General features: G+C 46.0%; 1 protein-coding gene and 1 long non-coding RNA gene across 2 annotated transcripts in view; both read right to left on the bottom strand.

Annotated features, from left to right (window-relative positions):
• Positions 1 to 25,366, bottom strand: part of LOC135396590 (uncharacterized) — a 356,249-nt gene that overhangs the window by 88,555 nt on the left and 242,328 nt on the right. The gene's annotated exons all lie outside the window — the stretch shown is intronic.
• The window catches only part of LOC135397940 (uncharacterized), a 13,354-nt gene continuing 6,193 nt past the window's right edge, over positions 18,206 to 25,366 (bottom strand). The window contains exons 4-5 of the transcript XR_010423898.1: positions 19,968 to 20,186; positions 18,206 to 18,416 (exon numbers count right to left, since the gene is read on the bottom strand). The gene's annotated coding sequence lies outside the window, so the exon portion shown is untranslated. The remainder of the gene's footprint in view (positions 18,417 to 19,967; positions 20,187 to 25,366) is intronic.

Genomic DNA, 25,366 nt, shown 5'->3' with positions numbered 1-25,366 from the left:
CAGAATAGGCCGAGGATCAGAGAATCCATGTCAAAGTAGCACGTAATCACCGGACAAGTGAGCTTACTCAACAGGGTTTCATAGTAGAACGAGTACATGGTTAACTTACTCAGTTCTAAAATCGTGAAGCCAATCTGCAGGGGGAAATCGCATCACACTTTTCTTTTGCGCATTTCGTACATGACGCAATCGGGGGACAAAATTTCCATTCGTACACATTCCGCCCGACTCCCGAGGCGACTCGCCGTCTCCTCATCGAAGGCTACTCGAATGTCCCGCATATTAAATTTATTTAGTAGCGTACGCCCGAAGACTGCATTATTTGAGATTTTATAGAAATTTTTCTCGAACGTCGTGCTCGATGCGACGCGTCTGGCAACATTGTCCTCGATGTAGGGACGCAGGAATGGTGCCTGACGAAATTTTAGAATTTGGTGAATTTTTGTCACCCGCATGCCCGGTCTACAATAGAGAGCGAGCAGCGCGTAATGAACAACATACTCGACCTTGTCCTTGCACGTGAGCAGCAGCTTTTTGCTGTTCGCCGGCTGATACATTAACTCTTCGAGGAGCCCTCGCTGGAATGGTGAGAGCCATTCCTTTGGGACGACCGCCTTCTCAGGAGCCAGGGGGAAGTACCGCGTCAGCGCGTGGATAGATTTTGGATACTCCAAATCGCACACGTACACGTATCCCACATCCGAATCTGTGGGATGACGCATAAAATCCACGGAGCTAAAATCCTCGACCCATTCGAAATCGTCGACGGGGAGGTGCTTTATCATACTGAATCCGTAAAGATTGTTGCAATCTACGTACGATATGTACACCTCCTCTTTATCGGGATTGTAGCCACTGCACAGCGGGTTGTTAGCCCGTAAATGACGCCTGCTCGCCTGACAGAGTCCGCCTCTAACACCCGATTCGATGGTCCGGTACATGTCTCGTCGATGATCAGCTCCAATTTTGCCCGCGTGTAATTTAGAGCGCATTGCCACGAATAGGATGCCAGAGAAACGGAATGAAGCAATTCCAAACCGCGTGCGTCATAGCGCAGGCGTCGGAAGTGCTGCATTATGTCAGCATGTAACAGGGCATCCGTTTTCAGGTACAATGCATTATAATCCCTCAGATTCGAGCAACCAAAACGTTCAAATACGTGCAGCGCGTACTGATAGTCTTCATCGCTTATATCCTCCCCCGTCAGATCGTTTCGGAAGGCGGATTTTGCCGGCAGAGCCAATTCGTCGTAGACCGCGAACGAGCTAACGTGGCTGTACGGGAATACACCTTTACGAAGCAAAATTTTGTAGTCGTCTCCAAATACCTGCTTCAGGCATTGGAACGCCTCTGCGCCCCCCATGGATTTGACGGTTTCCACAAGCTCTCCCAGCGACGAATTTAGGTACTGCATGGTACCTCTGAATAGGAAGGTGCCAATTTCGAACGATCGGAGTTTTTCCATGGAACTGGCCACGGTGAAGGGAGCTCGCTTCCACCCGAGAAGGTGAAATTCCTGCAGTAGTCCGGTCAAATCATAGGCCAGATTGTGCACCATGATGGGCAGTTTTTCCCGCGTCGTGCACGCCACGTTACAGGGGTTGCACAGCGTCGCGATGTAATTTGTCTCGCCGGCAGTACAACGCTTGGAATGGTCGTGTTGCCGGACACGGGGTAGATCTTGCGCGAACTCCCGCCCGCTGTACGCGCAGTGGGTGGCAGCTCTGTGCCATGCTCGTTGCTCATCATTCAGCACCATTTCCGCAGGGCAAGCGTTCAGGGCGATAATCTCGTCCCGCATTTCCATCAAAGCTCTGACGCACTGCCTCGCAGAATCTTCACCGTGGTGCATCCTGATGCACATCACCTTCGAGTCGTGGGTGCGTACGAGCACGGCACAGAAGCTCGAGGTGACGTGACGCTGCATGCCAACACCACTGGGCGCGAGTACGCTCTCCGTGTCCAACGCGACGACGTAGTTGTACTGCTGCTTGTACTGTATGTTAGTAAACTCTACAAAGTTTTTGCCTGGTTCGCAAAATTCCAATATGATTTCGTTTACGTCCGCGCACAGGCGACGATGTTTCGCCATGCTCTCTTCCTTGCTAAAAGAGCGCGTGCAACGCTCGCAGACGAAACGCTTGTCTTTCCTAATCAGTAACCGCTCGAGGGACTTGATTCCAAAAAAATGCTGGTCTATAGGCAATAAGTGAATTTTCTTTTCATACTCGAGTTTTGGAGGTCGCGGCACGTGCACTCCCTGATCGACGTACTCGTATACGTACACGGATATCATGTTTTTGTCTTCGAATTCGTCCAGGTCAGAGTAGGAAACGGAGAAGCGACAAGGCCACCAGTACTCCGCTGCGTAATTTTCATATTTTTTTGACCATGTATTCCAACACTGTGGATGCAGGAGGGCGAGCGTGTTGTATTTGAAACACTCACCCTCCTTGCGTGCCGGTAAATGAATATTTCTTAGCACGTTCCTGCGCTTAGCCAAATGATCGGGAAGTGCCCCATTGCATCCGAATTTTTTCGTTTTCAGGGTGGAACTGCACATTTGAACGTTTTGGACGTCGGTGGACACGAACCCGCTCCCTTCCCGCTGATAATTTTCTACGCGTCCCGTGGGCTCCTGAATCACATCCATCAGGGTATTCGCGATGGCTCCGTCGCTGTGGACTTCGTGAGCAAACGCCATAAAGTGGGCAATGTGCGCGATTATCTCCCCACGAGTTTCCTTTACCATTAAAACATCTGAACAAATGCAAAACCTAAAGGGTATTCTTTGCGCTCTCAATATAGCGACCATATCGTGAAAGTGACTCATTAAATATTGTCGCAAATCCTCTACTCCCTGATCGTGAACAGATGCCAATAGCACGTACCTTTTAACGACACCTCTCAATGCACTGTCAGTCTGGAAGAAGGGCAGGAAAGACGTCGACGTCGGGGTGCGATCGCATCACGTGAGCAGACAGTGTAGGAGGTGCGCCGTCCGGAGAATCGTCGTCCGATTCATCCTCGATATCGTGACGATCAAAAAAGCATAACACACACCGAGGCACTGAAAATAAACGGATCCGTAAGAAACGTGTAACAAGTGAGGCGAATAACTTACTTTTGAAGCGAGTGAAAGCAGACTGTTCCCCCCTGAGGCGATCGCGCGGCTTATAAACCAGCAGCCATGCTGCATGTCAGAACACGTTGGGGCCATCTGTTTTATATCAAAGCTTGCATACTTCCATGCTTTGGTGGTCGTAAATCATGTGTTCCGAGAAATGAGGTCACGGAGCTTCATCAGCCATGCTGCATGTCAAAATACGTTGGGGCCATCTGTTTTATATCAAAGCTCGTGTACTCCCATGCTTTGAAGGTCGTAAATCACGTTCTCCGAGAAATGAGGTCACGGAGCTTCATCAGCCACTCTGCACGTCAGAACACGTTGGGGCCATCTGTTCTATATCAAAGCTCGGGTACTCCCATGCTTTGGTAGTCGTAAATCATGTGTTCCAAGAAATTTCATTTCATTTCATTTATTTAACCCTTAAAGGCCTGAGGGCATTACAAAAGGGACATAGGCAAAGCAAAACACAGTAATGCTAATTACAATGTTACAAGTTATAATAATAACAATAACAATAATAATAACAATAACAAATTACAAAAAAGAAAAAAAAAGAAAAAATGACTACAATGATGATACATCTCATTAATGTACAGCGTACTTTGCAACTATCAAGGTAAGTCTAGTGATAATGAAAACATCTAACAAGTCAGTTCAGTGTTAATCTTTCAGGTGTTCTGTCAGAGACTGTTGAAAGCGTGTGTTATCTGTGATCGTCACTATGCTGTTCGGCAGGTTATTCCAGAGGTCAATAGTTTGTGGTAAAAAAGAGTTTTGGAACGAGGTTGTAGAAGCATGAATTGGACAGATTTTTTTCAGGTTGTTAATGCGTGATGAAGACCGGAAGGGTTTCAATATCATGTCGTGTTTTATGTCAAGAGGGCTGTGGAAAAGTTTATGAAGGAATGTTATGCTGCCATGTATACGTCTTTGTTTCAGTGTGGGTAATTCGAGGGTATGCCTCATATCTGTGATACTGCTGTGCGGGTTATAGTTGTTCATTATAAACCTGATGGCGCGGTTTTGAATAGACTCCAATTCAGTACTTAGTGTTTCCTGCCAGGGGTGCCATATTACAGATGCGTATTCGAGCTTGGGTCTCACTATTGTTGTGTATGCAAGCTTTTTAACAAGTGGTGAAGCCATACGGATGTTTCGCCTGAGGTAGCCAAGGGATTTGTTTGCACTGGATGAGATAGCACGGATGTGTGTGCGCCATGATAGGTCTGGTGTTAGGTGAAGTCCAAGGTATTTATAGTTATTTACCTGCGTTAGTACTGATGTTCCCAAAACGTAATTCAAGTTAGAAGGTTGGCATGACCGAGTGAAAGTCATCGACTTACATTTCGAGTAGTTAGCTTCCATTAGCCAGTCGGAACACCACCGATGAAAAGAATGTAAGTCGTTTTGTAATATGGCTCGATCATGTTCATTATGTATGGTTCTATACAGGGTGTCCCAGAAAACGTGTCATTGAATTATAATAAAAAAAACTGCACCACCTAGGGTCATGCGGTCAATGGCATTTGTTCTTACTGGGTTTTTGCCACCTCCTCATGTGAATGTCGTGTAACGTAAGTTTAATTATGTAAATTTTTGCGACCTTAAGTCGGAAATTTGCCTAGTAAAGGTCACTTTTTTACCCCACCAATGTGAAGAGCGTGTCTAATTTAGTCAAATTAATGATAATTGACAGGGATATTCAGGAGCTATCCCACCGGAAAAATAGCCGAACATCATGCTCTACGGAGGTCCCACAGAATAGCGCACGATGAATTTGAATGAATTTTTCAGCGCAATCTTTGTCAGTCCGACGAAAGGAGGTTGGAAACCCAGCCCTCCCCGACATCGCAGAAAGAGATAAAACAGGCACGGCTTATCACGTCCGACTTTCGATGGGATAATGCTTTCCCTCTCCCAGTTTTAGGAACTGTTACTTTTTCTACTATCACTCTGTGGGCTGGCTTCGGAACCTCCTTTCGTCGCACTGAGAGCGATTGCGCTCAAAAAGTCATCGCGCGTTATGGTCCGGTGCCCCAAAAAGCATGATATTCGGCTATTTTTTCCGATGGGACAGCTCGTGAATATCACTGTCAATTATCATGAATTTGAGTGAATTCGGCACGCTCTTCATATTGGTGGGGTAAAAATGTGACCTTTACTTGGCAAATTTCCGAGTTCAGTTCGCAAATATTTACATAATTAAACTTGGAGTACATGACATTCACATTAGGGAGTGGCAAAAACCTAATAAGAACAAATGCTGTTGACCGCATGATTCTAGGTGGCGTAGCTTTTTTTATTATAATTAAATGACACGTTTTCTGGGACACCCTGTATATGACACAGTCATCAGCATACAGGCATATATTGGACTTGACGTAGTTTGGTAAGTCGTTGATGTAGATCAGAAAGAGCAACGGACCAAGCACGGATCCCTGCGGTACTCCGGATGTTACTGGTGAAATGCTTGAACAGGTGTTATTTGCAATTGTGTACTGAACCCGTGAGTGAAGAAAATGCCGAATCCATTCTGAAACTGCTTTGTCAATGTTTAGTCGAGATAGCTTGTGGAGTAAACGTGAATGCGGGACCTTATCGAAAGCTTTCGAAAAATCTATAAAAACAGCGTCTGTCGGTATCCTATTGTCCAAGTTAAGATGAATGTCATGAGTAAACCGTAACAGCTGCGTCTCACAGAAATGAGGTCAAGGGGCCTCCGCGGTCGTGGTGCACGTGTCAACACGTTGGGGCCATGTGTTTTATATCAAAGCTCGCATATTCCCATGCTTTGGCAGCCGTAAATCATGTGTTCCGAGAAATGAGGTCACGGAGGAGAAATGAGGTCACGGAGCTTCATCGGCCATTCCAACACATTGGGGCCATCTGTTTTATATCAAAGCTCGTGGACTGCCATGCTTTGGAGGTCGTAAATCATGTTTGTCAAGAAGTGAGGTCATGGAGCCTCGGCCGCGGCGCTGCATGTCTCAACAAGTTGGGCCATCTGTTTTATATCAGCAAGCTTTCTGTAACCAAAAACAAAGGGTTCGCTTATGCACTTTGGTTTCCAAGAAGCTCCAAATGTCCTTCGCGCGCGCGCGCGCGCATCATAAATCACATGCTGTTCCTGCATGATTGTGTAAACAGAATCGCACCACCCTTGCGCTCCTCCAGGGGTGCTTTATATAAAAGTTGCCATATATATACAACTCATTTGAGGTCTGTGAAGCTACTTCCGTCGGTTGACTCCCGGTGAAGCGCACAACGAGAAAGGTATGTTTCACTATTGTCTTCAAGATGAGGAAAGTTAGGTAATAGTTGTCCTCATTTTCAATTCATTTGGCGTGCATAGAAACTTGCACTGAGAGATACGTCATCTATTTTCGAGAAGCTGGATAAACTAAAGAAACCGGTGATGGGGACATTCAGAAAATGAGCACTGTTCCGAACAACGAAAAGCTCGACGTGTTGGACTTGCGCAAAGTGGATACTATGTACGGGGAGTCCGTGTACGTGGAACTCCTGATGGACAACGATAAACGCGTAAAGGTGTACCTACCCAGTCGTTTTAAGCGACTCACAGATGAAGATTTGCAAGAAATGCGAGAATTACCAGATCTGAAACTAGAGAAGAAGGAGAGATTCAGGGATGGTAAAAGAGTCCGTCGCCCGACATCATCTTTACTCACGCGAGTAAACTTTACTCACGCATCTTTACTCACGCATTTTTAAGCGACAAACAACTTTCCTAGCAGCTTTATTGATTTTAGGTCATTAGCGGCGAGATTATCGGAAAACAGGGATACAATGCTCTTCAGTGATTTCCCTTTTGCCAACAATCTCGCCACGATACAACAGTACACACCACACATTGGAGAATACAGGCTTTGAGTACAGACATCATTATATTCGTCGACGATGAGGCGTTTCAACTCAGGTTCGATGGGTGGCAATCCGAAGGAATCAAAGTAGATGAGGTCATCCTTCATTTTCGCGTACAGAATCCAGTGCTCCCCAGCCTGCTGTCGCCGATCGGTGTTCACCACGATTATACCCGGTCTATCCAGCGCGGGCAGACGGTCGTCTCGACCGTATACACCACGGAAGAGTGCCGAAGTGTAATCGTTGTACGTCAGGAGTCTCTCGATATCTTGCTCGAACATCGCTAATCCAGTGTGACGTTCCTGTTCTTATCGATGGATATAATTCGCACACTCTCGGACAGTATCAATACGGTCGTGGGTTCGGCCAAGGCACGTCGGAACTTGAGTTGCAGACGAACGTTTCCACGCCTGATCGGTGACAGGTGGACGGAGGATTGATCGGGATCCAGGTCGTAGTACAGTAGGAACTTGTTTCCAACGTAGTGGTTGTATTCGTAGGAGACGTGCTTCTCACACACCTGCTCCAGGAAGTTGAAGTAGCTTCGGTGGTTCAGGTTATTGTTGAAGTCGAACGCGTCTATTCGCTGCGTCCCGTTCACGGTGAGCGTCGCCGACTCAATGTCGCAGTTCACGAATCGGTACGGGTCCCGATTAAATGCTCCCTGGTAGGCTAGGGTGGGCACGAATGCGACCACCACCTTAGACGGTATCTTCTCTGGAAATAAATCTTCCAGGCATGCATCCAGGTTGCCAACTGGTAGCGAACGAATACGCGATTCACTTCCGGCCAGTGTGTAGAGAGCCTTGCGCTGCTGCAATTCCGTTTCGTGTCCGAGGAATAGGCTGGGAGACACGGTGATTTTCTTTATGTACAAGGTGGCACTCATGATTTCCACTTTATGCGTGTGCTGCTCCAGATCGGTCTTCATAATGCGGAACGCGTCGGAGCCTTGATAAAAAACAAGCCTAATTTCCACTCCCGATATGAGTAGCTTAGGCTGCAGGAAAATGTCCGAGTTGATCTTGGAAACCAGGTCGATGGTCTTGCCGCCACGTGTGAGGTTGTATCGTTCGGTCGGTCCACGAGCGCGAAGGTTGTTTTCCAATTGACGCGCTTCTTCTTGCGTGTACAGACCTGCTTTATGCACCGTATTTTGCTCCGTGGTGCTGGCGTGAAGCAAAATATCCAAGTAGCTTCTATAGCTATACAAATCATTATTCGTAATCATGGTCTGATTCAAGAAGACGGCTACGTTCTTGAAAAGCGAGCTGGCGAACGCGTTGACGGGGTAGACCTCGCCGTAGGTCGTCCGATCGCCAGCCTGTGTTTCCGGTAGCGAACCATCGTCACGTACGATGCAGACTTTCGTCACTATGTACGCGGAGTTCAAATCGAGATAGTGATGCCCCAAATTCGAAAGCTGGAACTCTATGACGGAGGATATGTCAGCGACCGGGTAGAATACCTCATATTCCCCCTTCAGTATATGCCACTGCGTTCCCGGCACGGAAATAACTGTGTTTCCGACTTATCCAACAGAGGAGTGTCGGGATGTACGACGTTAATCGTGTCCATCTCGCAACTAAATTGTGGCTGCACAACCGGCGTGATTTATGCCGTCGAAGACGTCCGGTTTTCTCCTCTTTCTTCTCCCGCCAGCCTCTCCGAGGTCGCGGAGAATTTCACGGCTCGTATGTTTTGCCGATCTTGTAAGTGCACTTCGGAAAGAGTCTCCCTCCGACAGATTTTTGGCCACGCGCTAGCGGCCGCAACAGCCGTCTTTTTTAAGTAGGGCGATACGCGTTTAAACAGTGGGATAGCGAAACGCCCGAGCTGAGAAAAGAAATTGCCTCCCCTCTGGTACAGGCGCGACCTGTATACCGTCGGAACGCCAAATCCGTAGATTGGTACCGCTTTAGTGTACATGCTTAAAGTGCAGCGTCAGCGTCGATCTACCGCGATTTTGTAGCGGTAGCTTGCGACCCGTGTCGTCGCGTATGGAGAGGTAATTGAGGAAATTTCGCGCTGCACTAACTTAAAATACCGAACGTGAAGAAAGCTGAAACTCAGTTGTTCTTTCGTTCTATCGTATACGAATGGAATTAATTTCAGTATCGGATGCCGCCCGTTTCCCACTACGGAGGGCGCGACGAGATCCGTGTATATCATAATACAGTTAATGAGAAGATCTATGGTCACTTCGTCGACGCCCGTATCATTTTCGGTAAATACGGTTTTTGCGCCGAAACCCAGTAGGTATGCAAAGTAATCGGATAATGTAAGCGACACGTTTTCCCGCAAGCTCAACGAACACTTCCTCGCCCATGCATCGTACGTGAGGGAAGGCTCCGGCTGCAGACGCTCATGGATGGCGCTCACGAGAGCTTCGGGTGTTTCGTAGTAATTCGGTGGAAGTGAAAATCGCCGACTTTCCGTCTCTCGAGTGTTTATGTGGATGCGGTACGTCTTCACTATGGGATTACACGTGATGCGCTTTCGGGATCCTTCAACACGGACGTGCTTCACCTGAATGAGGTCCAGGAACTCAGTCGACAAGTTGAAATTCGCCGCGAGAGAGAGCGAGTAAGTGTTGTCTTTGTATTCCACCCTTGATTCTGTATCGTTCGTCGCTCTGACGAATTCGTTGAATGTGTCGGTAATTAGCGATCGGGGTTCTAAAATTAGATCGTTATTGATCACTATCACCTGGCGAACTCGCATCATAATGGCTCTTTCCTCCGCGAGCGGTAACACGTTTGGGACGGCGCGTACTTTACCGCCCTCCGGATGATCTCCATCGATGTCGACGATTCCAAAGGCGAGATGCAGCGATCTGTCGATTAATTTCACCGAGCGCACGCGCGACGGTAGCTTAAACACGTAGCGATCTTCCTCGTAAGTCCACTCTATCCCATATTTGGGGAATATTTTATTCAATAGCGTGTCCGTGTCTTCGAATGTGAGCTGTTTTGTTTGCCACTTCTCCGGTGATAGCGTTATCAGGTTATCAGGCGCTTGGTTCACGTTCAGGAAGCTGTTGGAAATGGAAAATCCCTCTAGACCGACGACGTACGAATCATCCAGGTGTAGCGGCTTATCTAACGTGATCGTGAAGTCATTCAGCGTGTTGGATGGGTACAGGTCCATGCTGGCGTTCGAGAGCAGATACACGTAAAATTCATTTTCTGACATCGCTGGCGGGCACCCAAGAATCGTGATCTTTGGCGTATCCGAACCAACGAACCAAGTAGTGCAATACCCCGTTAATTTTCTTCTTTCTAATCACCGCGGATATGAGTCTCTTATCGTACGAGGAAAGATGGTGGAAGGGCTGCAGCTCCTGCTCGTAGAATGATCCCAGTATTTCTTTACCCGTCGAATCTTTCACGTACACTACGGGCGGATGGGTCTTTCTCGTTCGCGACACCTCGAACACTTCGGCCGTCCACCTTTGATCGTAGCCTTTGGCGAACACGCCGCGATCTAACGCGAGCCTCACCTGGTCCCCTGCTTTATACTTGCTCTCGCATGGGGTCGTCTTACGATTCAATCTGTTGAACAGAGCTACTTCATTTCCGGCGTTCACGTTTTTCGGCTTTTCGCCAGTGACGGAGTGTACTGAGTCGTTATAGTCGGCCACTATCTTCGGCAGCGCGTTGATATAATTAAACTTCCCCGTACTAGTGAAATGCCTGGCTATTCTTTCTCTAATTGTTCTCTGCACGCGTTCACAGGAGGCCGCTTTTATTCCACTTTGCGTGCTATAGTGATTTAGTAGCGACTGAAAGTACTGACGAACGGGGGAACCCCAAAATTCGCTTCCGCGATCCGTGAGCAAATTCTTCGGAATTCCGTAACGGAAAACTCGTTGGAAGGCTTTCTTTATGTCTTGCGGGCGCTTTGTGCGAATGGGGACCATGTACAGGTACCTCGATAGCGTATCCATGACCGTTAAGATGTACCTGAAGCCCTTGTTAAATTTCTGATATTTACGCATATCCAGAAGGTCTGCCTGATATAAATCCTGCACGTGAGTTGCGCTGATGGAGCGCCGCTTAAATTTTTTCTTCACTGGCTTGTGAAGGGTGTAAGCATCTTCTTTTTTCAGCTGTTCCACGGCTTCTGAGCGCGTGAGCTTGTGATAACGTCGGTACCGATCCACTCCACCTAACCCTTTCTCCTTGATCTTTCTATAGGGCCCCATATTTGCTCCAGCGAGCAATGCGGTGTATTTTCAGAGCGCTTATAATTTCCGATACTTTTTTGTACCAGCGGGGTTTCTTGATGAGCGTGCTACGACGTGCTAAGTAGCTCACGAGAGCCACAATGTTTGAGCGATTGATTCGCTTCCCTCTATATACTAGCACATTATCCGCCTGCCAGGTGAAAACTTTCTTCAATTCTTTTAGCACAGATTTCGCACGTGCTTTATCAACGCCGGAGGGCAGAAGATTAAAATCGAATTGATTGGGTTCCGGTTCGGGCTCCGAATGGACAGGTTCCAGAGGGGAGGAGGAGGAGGATGATAGTGAGCGCGCTTCAGCAAGTAATAGACCGCTTCCAGTATTTTGCCCACTTTTACATCGTCCGAATCGTTAGATTTCAGAACTTCACCTATTTCTATTTATGAGCCATGGCCGATGGCTTTGGATATCGCTCGCCCGGCGACTCCCGCCACGAGACTTGATAGCCCTGAGAGGAGCAGTGGAAGTATGGGAATGAGACCACCTCGTTGTCCCCTAATATATTTCTTCAACTGCCGGGGACACTTATGAAGTGACCTGTAAGCGAGCAAGCGGAGGATTTTTTGTGTTTCTTCAGGTTTTTATGAAGTTCCGTCGAAAGTGGGATATTTCTGCGTAGAACATTCAGACAGATTTCCGAAAGGATTCGAATGTCGTCGCAGCTGAGCTCTTTAAGTAACTCCGCACGGTGTGTCGGTTTGCTGGCGGCCAATACTTTGAGGAGCGTGAGATGTCTTCTAAGATCGGCCGTCATTTCGCGGGCGTAAACAGGAACTGCCGGTCATGCGGTAAAATACCCGTTCGCAGGCTACGAGAGGGAGGTGTTTGCGCGTGCAGATCCACAACTAAATAACCGTGCGCATTGTCCGTCGCCTGGTTATATGCGTCGAGAAAATAGGAGAGCCCCTGTTTCCCGAACACCTAACGTCCGAAGGTTTCGATCTGTTGTACGGACCGAGCGTTCCGGAACAATACGATATAACTGGCGTTCAGCGATATCGTTCGAAAAGCGGCATTGTGATAGAACAAGGCTTGTGTGATCAGGATCACGGACGCATTCTTATGATGGCTACCACGTACAAACAAAGACTCTACTTCCGATAGAACCCCCTTTTCCGTGATTTGATCGTCAATAACTATGAGAGTGGGATATCGCTCATCCCATCTGCGGGTATCCTGTCCATAAACTCCACACCGTCGAAATCCTTTTCCCAGCCGGCTGCATACTTTCGTACGTAGAGTATCTTCTGCGGTGGAACGCTAAATAACTCGGAGTGTCTCATTATATTCTGCGTTAGCACCGTCTTCCCACACATGGACTCGCCGGAGATGAGAATTCGAGCGGGGTGCTGGAACTGCATGCGCATCGTGGAATAACTCGAGCAGACTGTGTAGCGAGGTGTGATGCATCTTTATTTTCATCCATAGCTCCTAGCGCGATTGATGATCGTCTCCAGGACTCTTATTTCTTCCTGACATAGTTCCTGAAGCTCGCGCAGTGATTGCTCCCTGTAAGCCGACAGGTACTCATCCAAGATTTCGCGTATGATTTCCCGCAACTTGTTTGCGGTGATACGGGAGCGCAATATGTGGCAGCACATCTCGACAAAGTTCTCTCGCTCGTGTGACGCCTCAAAGTGGAACAGCGTGGAGTTGATGCACCTGAGTCGCGCCATCTGGTGGCATGAGGTAAGTCTGGACGTCTGAGATAAAGCCGCAGCAGGGTCGCTGCCGAGCGCGCCATCTGGCGGGCGCTAACGAAGGCTATGTTCAGCAGACTTAGTCAGCCAATCAGTGGCTTAGAATGGGGCCAATCGGTAGGCTTAAATTGGGGACGGCCAATCAGAGGGCTTAGAAAGTCTGGAAAATGTGGAGAGTGATCGGTAGGCTTCGAATGGACCAATCAGCAGAGCCAGTTAATTAGCATAAAGGGGCGGAGCTGTGCTCAGCAATACGCATGCACCAATCAGCGTGAAGTGGGCAGAGACGAGTAATTAGCATAAAGGGGCGGAGCTACAGTCAACCAATCAATGATCAGTAGGCTTAGCACGGGCCAGTCAGCGTGAACTGGGCGGAGCCAAGCCAACTAATTAGCATGAAGGAGCGGAGCTACGGTCAGCCAATCAAAGATCAGTAGGCTTAGCATGGGCCAATCAACGTGAAGTGAGCGGAGCTAATGGCGGCCAATCAGATCAGTAGGCTTAGCATGGGCCAATCAACGTGAAGTGGGCGGAGCTAATGGCAGCCAATCAGATGGCTTTGGATTTGGCTTGTGTTGGCTTAGAACTGGATTGTGTTGGATTAGAACTGGATTATGGCTTAGAATTGGATTGGAATTGGATTAGAGAAAACTCTTGGCTATAGGACTCCTTTCTATACTACTCACACTCAGGCAGTATAACAGCATATGCCTCATGTAATGCATGCCTCAGTTTCTAAAAAAAAGTAAACAATAACGAAAGGAAAGTTAGGTAGCAAGCGAGCTGGTGGTGATGATCCATGACGATCATGAAAAAAGTAAATTTCATCACGATTTGCTATCGCTTGTTTTCTCTCTTTCCTTTGTCTTTATTCTTGCTATAAAAAAGGATTTGTCCGACATACTCCTTTCAATATCAGAAAGTGCGACGGTAACTTTTGAAACAAAAAAAAAAGAAAAGAAAGAAGAGAGAGAGACAAATGCGTAATACGGCGAAGCTAGAAAACAACTGACCTGTCCTCTTCATCTTCTTTGGATTTTTTTATTACGTGTTAGCGCCCAGAAGCAACTGGGGCTTCCCAACTGGGGAGCGGCGTTTCTTTTCTCGCTGTTGTTTCAGATACCTGTTGTTTTGCTTGTTACCTTGCTGGCTTCAGCATCGAGATAATAATGAGTCTTCCTTGTGTGGCTGCTTGATATAATTTGAAGGCGAACGACAGTTTTTACACACCAGACCCACACCCCATTACACGCTTGTAATGGGGTGTGGGAAACCCTACACGCGCTTTCTATTTGTGACAAAAGGAAGAGAACATGTTGATTCGGCAAGTTTAAAAGTTTAGATATTGAAACCAAATTTCCTTGTTATATTCCCAACAGACGAATGTTGTTGTCCATATATTTTCCGTGACGCGCTTGTTCTATTTCTTTCATCGGTTTGACATTGTTAGCGAAGCAGGCTGTGTAGGTAGTGCACAACGCGTAAAACAGCGGACTGCATATTTATGCCCTGGCTCTTTCGCGGACTTGATGGCTGTACATAATTGTCGACATTTATTTGGCTGTCCCACCACATTTTTGTCATTTCTTACATTGAGGCGCAATAAGCCAGGGCACTGTAAGCATCCCTGTCCCACATTTTACCCCTCGGTGTCTGTCTTTCTCTTTCATTTTCTCAAACATGACAACGGTTTGGAAAGCCTTTGAACTCAGCTGGACAATGTGCACGGAACAACCTTCCAGAGAGCTCTATCTGCATCAATGTTACCAGGAGTTGGTCCAACAAGATGAACCTTTTCATGGGAAAGTCCGAAAGCTACAAGAAACCGTACCGTCTGGTTGAACATTTATAAGACATATTCACGTCAAAAACTGATGTGGCTACTGGAACACTGTTTTTGCCCGTGTTGTACTTGTTTCATAAAAAAGAACGGGCAAAACGATTGCCCGGTCACAGGCGCGTATGCTCACTCACACATACACACATCTTTCTGTCACTGCTTTTTCAGTAGCGGAGGAGCGCTCGCGCTAAATTTCTAACCAATAGCGGAAAAATAATTCCCGCTACAAATTTTGGTAACGTGTCCGATGCTGCTACCGCTACTTCAGTGGGCAAGACAAAAGAAGTAACTCGTATTCCACGCCATTTCACTTCGACAAGGCAGTATCCGTGTCACAATCCGGCATGACCAAAGCGATATTTTCTAATTTCTGTACGCTCTTATTCTGCCTAGAATAAAGTTCAGAGCTGGTATCGATATTTTTCGTGCTTATTGTTCCTGCATAAAACAATATTTTATTGCCTAAGCGTTGTGTGCGCTCTACTCATCTTGGTTACATGTGCGTCATAAAAAAATATATTAGGAGGCAGCTTGGCAGTAGCGCCGGTACATATTCCCTTCCGGTAGCCGTACCGCGCTACGCTTCGGGAATGAGTAGCGGCGTTTCAGAGGAGTAGCGAATAGCTGTACTCCGCTACCTAACTGCCGACCGAAGGGACAGGACGCAGGCAAGCTGGTGCATAACCAGGTTCCTTCCGTTCGATTAGAAACAATGAAGCAAAAAATAAAAAAAGTAAAGGAACAAGACGAAGAAGCGTGTGTTTGGGAGACGTAAGAGAACTAGCTCGTAGCCTTTTCTGCATTCACGTTCATTGCCTAGCAGTGACAATTCTTTTGTAGGAGCCTGCTTGTTGCCCCTAACAGCTTTATCTAACACGCAGGATGTCAGTGACACTTGCAGTAACCGAATATGATTCAGCATGCGCGGCGAGGTGTGCAACTGTTCAAACGTATTGCGATAATTAGGTTCATTAGGATAATTATGTTGATGATACCGATTACAGTTTTATATTCCCTTGAGACCATGGCTGCTTGCGCACCGAAGACAGTGCTGCACGAAATGCTACAGTCGTTAGTAGTAGGAGGGCGGTCAGAAAGTATATGGGTGAAAAACTACGGCACCCCTGCCCCTGAGCCCTGCGCTTATTTTTCCCTGCGCGGCCCGTGTGCGGAGGGTTGTCCGCGCGCTTATAACATGCAGAGACATGCAAAAAAGGGTCATACACAAAAAGTACAAGTGAAAATATATTTATTAATGCCAATCAACTTGAGATAGTGCTGCACGAAATGCTACAGTCGTTCATTGTACCGCTAGATTGGGACCACAGGCACATTACACGCACGTATTGCTCTCGAGGCGCAAACATAGGGTTCTACGATTTTTAGTTCGTTCACAACAACGATTATGAGCCCAGGCCAGTATGTTAGGCCAAGGACACGTTGCGAGAATGCGAGAAAGACAAACAAGGAAGCACACAAGAGACACGTTTCGAAGCCTTATGCGTTCCCCCACGATTTGCTTTTACAATTAGACAGGTGGTACAACAACCGAAGGAATGTGAACGGGCGCGCTTTCCCATTATTTGTCTCGGTCTGGCCGTGTGCCATGCTAACCCGGTTGCAGCAGGTCAGTGGTCGGAAATCTCGCGCAAGTTGGTCTATTTCCTGCTCTTGCATAACGTACTCAAAGTGTTAGAAGACTTTTGTGTGAGAAGAATGTATACGATAACTTTTCACGATACCGCGGGACGTTGGAGAAGGTAAAAAAAAAGAAAAAAAAGACGAGAACATATGGTGAGACTAAAGGAATGTCACACCCTTACGCTTGTTAGGAGCCCCACTCTCATTGGCGTCAGTGTTGTCTCTCGGAGCATCACACACTGCGCTCTGTCATAGGGCTGTGGTAGCCGGTCTTGCATCCTACATCGTGCTCTCCAACCGCTTCTAGTCACTTCCTTCCTACACTCATACACTTTCACGTACACACACACATTCATACAGCCATCCTTTTGGCCCTGTATAGTCGTCATACGCATATTCCTACATACGTGCATATCCAGCTCCTGCATTAGTCATCACATGTCATATATGTCATAAGATACTTGGATCCGACTTGGCCTTAGTCCCCATCATTACTGCACAGACATAAACAAACATCTCACGCCCCTTTTGTCCTGGCCAATCTCCCTTAGTGGCTCACGGCCATTCTCTCATTGGTAGAAGAAGAAGAAGAAGAATGTACGGGTCAAATTTCAGGTATGTTAGTACAGGCATTGTGATATTGCTATGAACATGCCCATGCTGAGTTCATCGTACTGCGGAAGCGACCATTCGCATGGCGAGGGTAAAAAAACGGGATGAGGCAGTGAGGCAACTGTAGCAAACATAGAAAAGAGGAGATGGAACGCAGCCATTAGAAATTGCTAAATGCATATATTGTTTATGATAACATCCGGGTCGACCTGAACCGCATCACATCGTACGCTCTTGGATAGCCGCAAGTGAAAGTTGGCACCACTGTGGTATCTGAAAAAGTCAAATGCACAAAAACTTGGCAATGCTCTCATGGGCAGAAATGCAATATCGAAGTGAGATACACAGCAGAAGACAGCTCCAAACCCAGAGAACGCTGTCCATTCTCACCCTTTTACTCCTGTGCTGTACCTCAGACTACCAAAAAAAAAATCATCAGGGGAGAGTCGTAATACAGGTGCTTCTCAGTCCTGCCCACAGAGGCAAGGCAATGACACTAGACTAAGACCACTGATGCCTAAGACCATACAAGGGGGGCAAAGACCACAGCTTGGATTGCCTACCGGGAAGAATAAGAGCAAGTGCACTGCACCAGTACAAAGTTACAATCACTTGGTTACAACTTACCGTTTCTCTCTCGCCAGCCGCCGACGCAGCTTGCGGACTGATTTCCGACCGCAACTCCGCGGTTTCTGAGGATTCTTGCAGGGGCCGTGTCATTGCCGCGCGTTTCCAGTTTGTGCGAAGTGGCACCCTTACAAAAAAATTGAACATCTTTCTACAGGAAGTGGGTAGAACATTAATCACCCAGCCATGAGACTTTGTGTAGAAAGTATCCAGACTGTCTACCACCCACGTCACCTTTCTAAGGGCTATTGGAACACACCTTTCTGTAGAATGTCTACCGACATTTGGTGACGGCAAGTCTATCCACTGTCTGGCCAAAGTCTATCCACTGTCTGGCCAAAGTCTATCCACTGTCTGGCCAAAGTCTATCCACTGTCTGGCCAAAGTCTATCCACTGTCTGGCCAAAGTCTACCCACCAGAGATGCCCTTTCTACCGAAAGCACGCTGCACTGCAGTCACTCCGTCGTGAGAAATTCCACCGAATCCTCACACACATGCTAGTCAACAACAACAGAAACTACTATGCACTCTTCAATTGCCATTTATATATGCATATTGTTGTCCATTACAACATTAGTATTGCACAAAAAAATGGGCAGTTGGGGGCTGTGTTGGGGGCATTGCCCCCCCTAGGGGCTTTCCACTTCTTCGTATTTCTTGTTCTGTTTTTGAAGGAGGGAGCTTAGGGTCCTTTTTATTGGCGCATCAGAACACTGGAACACTGAGCAAGTCTTTCCTGCAAGGTGAGCAAAAAGGATTTATCTATAGAGATACAATGACCTAGGAGATACGTTTGGGCAGAATAAAATTACACTGAAGCTGCATGCAGACCACCTGTACAATATAAGACATGCAACCACCATTTTGTCCCTGCTGGTAACCTGCAATTGCGCTCAACTTGTATGCTTTAAATTTTTAATGCAGCTCCATATGAATTGTCGGTGCACTCTGCAAGTATCTCGGGTCTGTGCATATCTCCTCTCTCAGTTATTCCACTTGAGAAACCTCACTGGCCTTGGCAATGCCCTCCCCGTCCCCACTCATGAACAGAGACACGGTTGCAGAGCATATATCAGGCTTCAAGGCAAAAGTCTGCAACACTGACATCAGGCTGTTTATATTCAGACCCTGAAATTTTCGGTTTTTGTTCTTTTTTTTTTTTTTTTCAAATTCTGTGGTAAAAAAACCAGGCAGAAAAGTTATCAAACTGAATTTTGGAGGAAAGTGGGCCCTGCTATGGAATTGACGTTCGTCCTACTGTTTGTCTGGGGTTCCAGAAGTATCAGAATCTGAGCTCAACTGCGTAATTTGTGGAAGATTAGTATTGCCTTGAGCCTATTGCCTACCTTTGGTGCAATTTTGCAGGCAGTAGTTAACCTCAAACCTCAATACAGGACGCAAATTCGAAGAAAAACAGGGGAAACCCTAAAACTTCAGTGCGTATTCATAATGTGAGAAAGCAATATCTGTTGAAGTTAGTAAGTTAATCTTATGACCGACAGTTAACGCTACTATACCCATGTACGGGGAGCAGTCCACTACTATTTCATACATGACCTGCAACAAGGCTAATTTTCTACATGCACTTTGGAAAACAATACAGGCTCCTGTGGGTACACCTATGCACCTCTAGCAAGTTCATCATTCACTGCACATGTATTGTGTTATAAACATACACTACGGCAGAACGCGAAGAGAGACGGAGACGAGAGGTCTTTAGCACCAGGCAGGTCTCTAGCTACAAAGGAGATCTCTGCTGACGAGAGATCTCCTATGTAGCTGGGGACCTGATAGGTTAGCCCAAGTCTTTTTGTGTAATTAAACTTGTTGCTAGTGGACGCTATGGTTGTGTCTCCCCATCGCTCTTCATGTTCTGCCGTAATGTTTGCTTCTCACCAACACGCTCTCCACCTTTTTGCACTTCTGTTAAACATTCTTGAAAACGTAAAAGTCTAACAGCTTTTTTTTGTTCTCTGCAATGATGGTGCAAGTCAACACACGAGAGTGATGCTTTTATTCCAGGTTATTATTGGTAAAAGAAAAGCCATGATTAGTTAAAGGGAAGTTGGTCTATATGTCTCGTGGAGGGTAGCTTTGTGTTACTCTAAATTCTTTTTTTGCTGGAAGTGCAATGCTTCATTTACATCATTACTGCACAGAACCACTCAACAGCAGCAACAGGGCATATAAGTGAAACATAGAGTTAAGCTGCAAAATGTTGTTGGATCCAGTACGCTACACCAAAATGTGCTCTACATTAACAATGCGAAACTTTTGGCAAACATACCAAGAACTGCTTTTACACGCCTTGGGTCCAGGGCATCTTTTGTTCCTGCCCCTTCCCATTGTTGGCGGGCTTTCCAAAGAGACTCTTTTTCTTCAATTCTTCTTCCGTGAAGAGCACCCTCAACAGCGCACGTGCAAAACGGCATGCTGAGCCTCTGTAGGTTTGTTCTAGACGTGCGAGGGTGGATTCTGGAACCATGACACCGTCCCCCAAGTCAACCTGATGAAGGTAGGGGAATAAGAAAAGATAACTTTGCACACGTTTGTAAAAGGTAACAACAGTGCACAGTGTGCATACACAGCAGTTGAGGTACTGATCTTGACCAGGGGCTAAATAGAAAGTAGCACTTTTAATTGGATGCTGAACACTGATACAAGACTACGTACAGGCTGCGCTGTATTTTTGGCAATAGAACACTTCACAGACAGAGCAATAAAAGTAAGTCGGGCAGTATTCTTCTGCTACCATCAGGCGTGATATGAAGGTATCACTTGTTTGTAAGTACCAGAGATGGCCTCCAACTTCCGTTTACTGCTCACACTGTCGTATGCCCTGATCAGTTTTTAATGACACACCCTGTATATACAGTGTCTTTTTCATTGCAAGCATAGCACTACCTAAAAAGGGCAATATAAGGCTGGAGGTTATCTTTTAGGTGCAACTTGAGCTAGAAACAGGTGTGACACAAATAGCACAAATTGTAGCGACCATTTTGCTTTGGGTGCTCTGTTTGTGGAACACTGGTTCCAACAAGAACGACACCCTGTATAGATTACATATGCAACAGTAACGGATGTGCTCAATGCCATTCTGCTTCCAGACCGCCATCTGGTCCTGGTAATTTTCTTTCATTTTAACTGAACTAAAATAAAATTTCTTTAATTGAATTTAGTAAAAAATTTCAAAATTTCCAAAGCAACTATGATTTTCTGGGTGAAGCTGAGAAAGCATATCAAATTTTGGCAAATTTACTGTGCCCTACTCTGCAGAGCATCGGAAATAACATACATACAGGGTACCCAGTGAGATACTAGTAAAAAACTAGTTAATAAGCGTGTCTATCAAACTTTACTCTTTTTTAGGTTTTTCCTGACAATTTTCACAGAATTCACTGGCTATCACGGTTTTGTTTGACACGGGCAGAGAGATTTGGGCCTGGACCGCTTCCTGAAGCACAAGGCCCAGCCGAGCCCTGGGCTGGAGGGCTACGGCCCACTCTTTTACAACTACACGTGTTGTCGGTGCCTTACATGCCTTAGACTGTGCACTTATGACACCCGTCCCCGCTTTCATAGCAATAGTAGTGGGCACGTTGGACCAATAAAAGTTCAGGCCAACCCCAAATTTGGCAGAAGCATATGGCCCGCACAAGCCTGGCCACCTAGCCTGTGTCAATCTCTGCCATCCATAACGTTGTTTTACGTCCAAGGCCACTCAGCAAACTAACCATTAACGGAAAATGTGAATCTGACACTGAGTCCCACAAACTGGGATATTGCACCAAATCCGCATTAGTAAACTTCCCTACCTTTCGAGGCATTTTGATATTTTCCTTGACAGTTCCCCAACTTTCACTGCCATGTTGAACCCCCATGACAACTTCCTATCTTCCAGGTTGGTTGACACAACTGTCATCATCATTACATAATATAATGAAAACAGTTATATAACATAATTAGGACGTAGCCTGCTAACATAATTATGGAGATACACCGATGAAACCTAGCACAGTAGGCGACAAAAATGTTTGTGAATGTCATCGAACTGGTTGTCAAATTTTGACATTTTCTCAGTGGACACCCTGTAGAATGGCAAGTGTTTTTTGGCTTCTCCCTTCCAATGCTGTGCAACACCGCCTTGAAAACAAGCGACAAAAGGGGGAAGCAGCGTCGCAGCTTCTTTACAGCAAGGAAAGGCGTCCAATTTTCAGACTACCAGTCATTAGGCAATTTCTTCCTCCTCAGGGGATGTTTCATGCACAGTTTTTGACATGAAGAAACAGCATTTTTTCCTCTTTCAATAGGTTTTGTTAGCCATTTTGTCGGAAGCAATGAAGGGTGAAATAGGACAAACATATCGTGTTTCAGTCTTGACCAGAAGAATATGAGGCTGTTACTGTTTCTGAGGCGACAAAATGCTGTTGAGCACATTCTTAATCATTGTGGAGACACTTGTAAATGTTTTACAGTTTGGTTGGGACACCCTGAACAGAGATGCAATTTACATACTGTTGTGCTGTGATAATCTCCAGCCTCTACCAGATATCATGGGCTTTGAAGACCATGCTTTTTCTCTCTTACCTCTTGCTTCCTCAGCTCACCATTATTCATCTTTTTTTTTAGTTTTGTCAGCTGCTGAGCAGCCACTGCCCTAAAAGTGACTTCAAGCCATCGACAAAATTATCACACGTGATCACCTTAAATACGCCATGAAAGAACTCAGCTGGGTTGGTGACAGCAAGTTTGCTGCACGTTCAGTGCTTAGCTATGTATAACATACAACCATGACCTTCCTCATGTTATTTTGTTTATAACAAATTTTGAAGTAAACTACCCCACTCCACTAAATATGCTGGCACATTACACTCCCAACACGAAATGAGTGATCCCAACACCAGCACTGGGCAGTGTGCTTAGGTAAGTTTGGTGAATTTTAGAAAGAAGTTCCCAGATATTTTCATTTGACTAGCCACTGGGTATCAAGCGATGCACATGTCCTCTAAAATGTCACTAGCATGCACCTAAGCACCTATTTGCCTATGTTTACCATGGTAGGCTCGCGTGTGGTGCTCTCTCCTGGGCTTTTTATGTTCCTCACGATACGCTTCAGTGTTCTCACTGTTCTTTGTAAGTCTGAAAATTAAGCAGTTGTTATGCAGGGCCTGCACATATCATCATGCACTCATGACCACTGTTAGCATAGGGCTATAAAAAGCAGGAATCGCTCAGTGGGTGTGGGCTAGTTAATGGGCCTCGCTTTGGTTAAACAAGACCTGGATGCTCACACTTGCAGAAAAGGATAAATTGCAGTAATAGATCCAGGTAGGACAACACAGAAGTCAGGGCAACAAAGGAAGAATGTCCCCAATGTTTTCACCAATTCCCACAGCCTTTCCCACATGACATCATGGATATCATTTTGTGTTCAAATGAATAAATGACATCGTGCCACTACATGCTATTGCCACGCAACAGTTTCAAAGGACAACTGGAGAACACACAAAACAATGCACAGCTTTCCCTCTTTCTCTGCACGTGCCAGAAGATGCCAGAAGCTTCAAGAGCCATTGCCTGCTTTTTTGTTGATGCTTGTGTTGCTTCTGGAATTTTCAGCTCAGTGTTTAAAAGCATGTGAGCTCCCAGCCAGAGCATTCTTTTGTTTCAGTTCGCTTCAGAGAGCTACTGTTTTAGTGCCCTGCAGCTAAGCAACTCAATAAACAGTGCAGGTTTCCCCACGAGCTCGACTATGTCAATGGTGTAGACCAGAACATAGCGCTGCTTCCTGTTTCCTCCTCACTCCCTCTATTATCCTGGCAAAACAAAAATGATAGCCAAGAACTCGATAGCAATACATTTGGCAGGAGTGATGATGTTAGGATGCAATTTTAGGGAACGGTGGGAAACAATTGATTCAGATATCTGACAAGCAACTTACAATCAGAATACGCAGAGGTGAGGAGCACTTGTGGTTACAAACCGTTTTCGGCATCTGGGTATACTTGAATACTTGAATTTCAACCATTAGAAAATACTGTGTTCCTTAATGTTCCCTGCTGCTTCTCGACATGTGGCTAGCCAATCCTACCACCCCTAACTCCGAGATATTGTTGTTTGATTTAAATACACTGTAATAAAACGCTGCTTTGAAGTCAACAACCGTGGTTGGTTTGACCTCCAACCCCGTGGTGGAATGGCTGTATTCGTACATGTTGTTCCATGCGGTCTTTAGTACTTCTCAGTTGGTGGCTACCAAATTCTACCATTCTTTATTCCCTTATATCAAGTGTTGGCAACTGGAAACCAGAACAAAAAAAAAAAAAAAAAAAAGAAACTGAGTGGATCATGCAATTTAAGTTCAAAGGAGGGTCACGGTCTTGGAGAGCCCATGGTTGAGATGGGGAGGAAGCTTCTCGTGTGTCTAGTGAGGTTGCTTCCGTCTTACAGCGAGGGGGAAAGGCTGGTGTCAGAGGTTATAGGCGTCCCCTCCCTCTCTCTGGCTACACTGACACCATCGAAAACGTTCTGCTGTGTCGGTCAGCGTAACCTGCACTGATGGGTTCTCTCGGCACCATGCTCACACTGCCGCACTACACTAAGCCTCACCGAAACAGCCAGTGGAGTTCACCATATAGGGTTCTTCATTTTCGGGTTTTATGCTTTTTCAATTTCTGGAGGGAAAAATCAGGTGCTATTTACGCCCAGGAATTTTGAGAGAAATCGGACGCTATGATCTCTCTTTGATATGTCACTGTGGAATTTTCAGGTGAAACGAAAAGGTATAGGAAACAAGCCACTGCTGTGACACTAGGTCGAGAAACAAGAATCTTTATATTTCTGCTCGGAACTGGGGCAGTAAATGACCGCGGTATTCAAACACTTGCCCGAGCTCCACAAAAGCTTGTCTTTGACTCCTGCAGGAGGGAATCATAAATGGAGGACAAATAGGTTGTCACAAATAGCTCTCTTTGCTGATATTATGATTAATTTTTCCAATGGTTTACCGAGAACGACAAGTTTAAGAACCTCAAGGATTGCAGGTAGATATAGTGTTTTACCCGAATTCTTGAATATTTGTGCGGGAGGAACTATCATGAAAAATCGGTTTAACCCAAAAACGGAGAACCCTAACCATATACAAAGGAGATGTTTACAGATGACAAAAAAAAACAAACAAACAAAAAACTAGAATCAAATTAAAGAAAAGGAACAACTGTGGTTCAGTCTGCAGCACAGTGGCAAGACCAGTACGCAGAGGTGGGCGTTTGTCCTCACGACCCTCGCCCTCACCTCAATTTTCTGGGAAAAAGATTTTTCTCACCTCACCTGAAATTTTTTTTAAATATTTTCCTCGCCTCAAATTTTTTTTAAAGACCTCATCAGAAAAATTGGCCCTCACCTCACCTCAAATATCATGAGGTGAGGAAACCCTCACCCTCGCACGCCCTCGTGAGGGTGCTCACCTCTGGCAGTACGTCATCCCTCAGGAAAATTTTTCTTAATTTTAACGAAAAACACATTTGATACTTTCTGGTATGCTTTAGACAAATGCTCGGCCTACGAATTTTGCGCATTAAAGTGATTTTGTTAAAAACACCTCCTTTGTACATTTTTATTTCCATAACAAAATGAGGTCCAGATGCCAAGTTATTTCCTTGAACTAGCCACTAGTACTAGACTAGT

Source organism: Ornithodoros turicata, chromosome 6, assembly GCF_037126465.1.
Source record: "Ornithodoros turicata isolate Travis chromosome 6, ASM3712646v1, whole genome shotgun sequence".
In the NCBI taxonomy this organism is placed as follows: Eukaryota; Metazoa; Arthropoda; class Arachnida; order Ixodida; family Argasidae; genus Ornithodoros; species Ornithodoros turicata.
Note: the sequence above shows the minus strand (reverse complement) of the source record. Positions and strands in the feature narration are given on the sequence as shown.